Source organism: Bufo bufo, chromosome 5, assembly GCF_905171765.1.
Source record: "Bufo bufo chromosome 5, aBufBuf1.1, whole genome shotgun sequence".
Taxonomy (NCBI): Eukaryota; Metazoa; Chordata; class Amphibia; order Anura; family Bufonidae; genus Bufo; species Bufo bufo.
In genome coordinates this window covers 512,479,444-512,484,093 of record NC_053393.1, presented here as the reverse complement: position 1 = coordinate 512,484,093, position 4,650 = coordinate 512,479,444, and the positions used below count along the sequence as shown (strand labels likewise).

The 4,650-nt window shown below is 40.6% G+C and overlaps 1 non-coding gene across 1 annotated transcript; it reads right to left on the bottom strand.

Moving 5' to 3' along the window:
- Positions 1-3,818: 3,818 nt before the first annotated feature.
- On the bottom strand, positions 3,819-3,892 carry TRNAN-GUU. The gene has a single exon. It is a non-coding gene; the product is annotated as a tRNA-Asn (tRNA).
- Between the last annotated feature and the right edge of the window lie 758 nt (positions 3,893-4,650).

Sequence of the window (4,650 nt, the reverse complement as noted above, 5' to 3'; positions counted from 1 at the left end):
AGATTGACACAATTCCTGATCAATTGACCTGAAAAAACACATAAAATGCACATTACAGAATTTTCATTCAATCAATAAATTAAGGAATTACCTCCTGAGGGTTTCACATGTTGAATGACTAAAATGTGTAGAGCACAAACCTTTTAATGTGTAATCTTATAAAAAAAAAAATATAGGCATATTTTTGCCTGGAGATTTCCATTAAAGCAGATCTGTTTGCACAATGTATGGGAACAGGTTTGCTCTCCTATTGTAACAGTTAGTGGTTGTGGAGCCACTGTGTCAACCAACCGGTTTGACTTTGGGTTAATGCTAAGGGTGTTATCCTGGCGGTCCCCTGGTATTCACCCTATAACCCAATACAGGGATCTGGACTTTGCTGCAGGAAGTCACTAGATTGCTAGCCCTGAAATAGCCTCGATGTGGTTGGCTGCTGATCTACGGGGGTCAAAGACTCCGTGCAAAGCACCAGGGGATCAGACAAACTCATAGTCAGAAACAGTCCAGGGTAAGGGCAGGCAGAGTTCATGCAAATCTAGGAAACAAGTCCGAGGTCAAGGCAGGCAGCAAAGGGTCAATACGGTAATCAGGCACAGATCAGGTCAGGCCGTGGAGGGTCGGAGTCAGGAATCATGCAGAGATCAATACACAGGCAGACAAACAGAGCAGAACACCTTTGCAAGGACTAGCAAGCTAGACCATCTATTGCTCAGGCACTCTCCCACAGGCGAAGGTGCTTTAAATACCCTGGAGCAGCCAGCCATAGGCTGGGGAAGAATTAAGGTGCATGTGTGCTGGCACTTTAAGAGTTGGGAAGTGTGCGCCGTATGGGCAGAGGGAGCAGACTGTGCTGAGAAGCGTATGCTGTGGCCTGCAGCTAAAGATGGAGGGCAAGGACTGCAGAAGGACAAAGGACGGGCAGCTGGTCCGTACCATCAGACCACGGACAACACAGGAAAGGTGAGTGGAGTGGCGCCCAGGAGAACGGGATAGCTGCAGGTATGTGCCGCCATTGTAACACCTATTAATAAAAATGGCACAAAACATCTTGTGCTGTTTGGCCAATAAAAGCAATCAGAGAATAGAATGGACACATATCATTTCATTTTTTATCTGATATTGATGACCTACTCTAAGGCGAGATCATCAATATTTTTGAGAACTTTTATATTGGTGACCTATCCTCAAAATATCTGATCGGCGTGGATCTGACTCCCCTGGTTGCTCCACACTGTATGAACCGACTTGCATACCCTATTAGGAACTACATGCATGCTACACTACATATTAATAGTTGTGTCTAGCTCAGTGGCACAGAAGCATAGCTATACAGGGGGTAGAGGCAGCATTGGTACCCAGGCCTTGGTAGGTGAGGGAAGCAGTGCCCCTGCTGCATCATAAGAGGACACACACTTGATAGTTGGTGAACCATGTTAGCACAAAACTCAAGGTAGATGCAGATTTATCCTTAAGGACTGGAAGAATATTTTCATTTTTACCTTCCAGCATTCAGACAGCCATAGATTTTCATTTTAGCATAACGGAGCTACACAAGACCTTACTTCTTGTAGTTCTTTTAGGCGACGGCTCCAACCGTCCAACTTCAACCTATTCCAAGGGATCGTAGCATTTGAGAAAGTAATTTTTTCCTTTTTTCCTCAACCGCTGACACTCTTCACCCAATGTCAAAATGTCAGTTATAGAAATATTAGAAAAAAGAACATTAAATATGTGTGTGACTTTATACTATTATTTAAAAAAATAAGTATACTTTTTTTTTTTAAAGTTCCATTTTAAATGTAAAATAAAAAAATGCAGCATTAAATATGCTAAGAAATTAGAAAAATACAGACGCCTACTCACGGGAAAGGAGTACAGTCTGTAGGGCAACAACACTAGAAAAGGAGAAAAAAAGCCTGAGCATGCTGTGATTTAAAGTGCATCTGTCAGCAGCGCTGCTATGATACCTAGAGGCTCTGCTCTCTCTGCAACTGCTGCGCCCTCTGCACTTTAATTTACAGGGCCAGGTGTGATCATGTTTATACTGCCTGTCAAAGTGCAGAGAGTGCAGCAGTTGCAAAAACCACATGGGAGTGGGGGGTGGGGGGTGGGGGGGGGGGGTGGAAGAGGGCCGGATTTATCTTGTCTTTATTTTCGTATCTGATGCGCCATACTGTCGGTCATGATGTCTCTACGGCTAATATCTCATCCGTATGAATTTTTTAAATAAAAGAGATTACAAATAACACACTATAAGGCCTCATTCACACAACCGTTGTTTTTTTCCGTGTCCGTTGTTCCGTTTTTCATGATTTTCTGCGGACCCATTGACTTTCAATGGGTTCGTTGAAAACTCGGCTAATGCACCGTTTGCCATCCGCGTCCGTGATCCGTGGTTCCAGTCCGTCAAAAAAATATAACCTGTCCTATTTTTTTCACGGAAAACGGTTCACGGACCCATTCAAGTCAATGGGACCATGAAAAAACGCGAAGGCACACAAGATTGTCATCCGCGTCCATTTTTTCCTATCATTTGCATGGCAAACTTGACTTAGATTTTTTTTTACTTTCCTTCATGTCTGGTGATCCTACAAAAATAAAGGAAGACACACGGAAACAAAAACGGATCACGGAACAACGGAACCTCGTTTTGCGGAACGGAATACAACAACGGTCGTGTGCATGAGGCCTAAGGCCTCTTGCACAGAAACGTTTTTTTTTCCCCATTTACGTTCCGTTTTATACAGAACCATTAATTTCAATGGATCAACAAAAAAAACGGAAGGTACTACGTATACGTTCCATATTTCTGTTTTTCCGTTCCGTTCAAAGATAGAACATGTTTTATTATTGTCCGCATAACGGACAAGGATAGTACTGTTCTATCAGAGGCCAGCTGTTCCGTTCCGCAAAAAGCAGAATGCACATGGACATCATCCGTATTTTTTGCTGAAAAAGCCATACGGTCGTGTGCAAAAGGCCTAAAACACAGCATTAGGCCTCTTGCACATGACCGTGTGTCTTTTGCTGTGTTTTGCGGTCCGATTTTCACAGATCCGTTGTTCAGTTTGTTTCAGTATTGTTTCCGTTTCTCTTCCGTTTTGTCTTTCCGTTTTTCCGTTTGGTTTCCGTTTGTGATCCGTTTTTTTTTTTGCGGATCGGAAATGGAAGCATACAATAATGTTCAAACAGTAAGTACATTAAAAAAAATGGGCAGGGCATAACATTTTCAATAGATAGTTCCGCAAAAACTGAACGGATACGGAAGACATACGGATACATTCCGTATGCATTCCGTTTTTTTTTTTGGCGGATCCATTGACTTGAATGGAGCTCACGGAACGTGATTTGTGGCCAATAATAGGACATGTTCTATCTTCGAACGGATTGGAAATACGGAAACAGAATGCATACTGAGTACATTCCACTTTTTTTTGCGGAACCATTGAAAAGAACCGGCAAAAATAAAACGGAAATGGAAAAAAAAACGTTTGTGTGCAAGAGGCCTTAACATAAACTTTACATCTGTGACAATAAAGTATATATATAAATATTAGGAAAGCAGTGTTACCACCAACTCTGCACCTATTACACTAATAATAAACATAAATTATGAAACAAAAAAAACATTACAAAACAGCATCACCATAAAATCTTTTGATAGATATAGCTTATAAAAACGCAATAAAAATATGAGGAAATGCGGCATTAGCAGGAAATTATTAGAAATATCAAAGACATGAAAAAAGCAGCATCAACATTAAGGAACCTACGATTTATAAATCAAATAAATAAGAAAACAAAAGCTTCGTCGCCAGCGTCCCTGGGTGGGCTCGAACCACCAACCTTTCGGTTAACAGCCGAACGCGCTAACCGATTGCGCCACAGAGACTGGCTGCTGACTGCTGCTCTCCGGAGTCGCCTCTCCTAGAGTATCTGCCAATCGCTTCCCGCCGGCCTGTGGGCGTGGCTTCACTCGCTGATGTCTCTGATGATCCTGTGGGCGTGGCTTCACCCTCTGACGTTTCTGATGAACCAGAGCATGACTGACTGCGGCACAAAGACGCCGGGCTGCAGCAGAGCCGTCCGAACAGCGCCCAGCTCCATGCGTTAGTTTTCTGCTCTGTTTTCACATAGGTCAGACAGGAGTCTGCAGATGAATGACGTTGTCACAGCAAGAAGTCGCGTTTATTGAATGTAGCGTTGATTAACCTGTTAGTTTATTACTTCATGCACTTAATTATTTTTATGTATTCATTTCAGGAAGTCATTTTTTTATTTTATTTCTGTGTATATTGCTGAGCTGCTGAAAGTGCTCCGTTCTTCATACAATCATTATCAATATTATTTATTGTGATTATTATTAATTCTGATAATTATTGTCATTATTAACTGTGATTATCTTTGTATTAATTAGCATTATTATGACTAGTAATTATTATTAGTTTTTAATATAATTATTAGCAGTATTAATAATAATGATTATTATCACAATAATTACAATAAGACTTTAAATTAAATGTGATTATTAATATTATTTTATTAGCATTATTAATACTAGTAATTATTATTATTAGTAGTATTATAAATATTAATTTAAATTATTAGTATTAGTATTAATTGCAATTATTGACATTATTACTGGGGTGA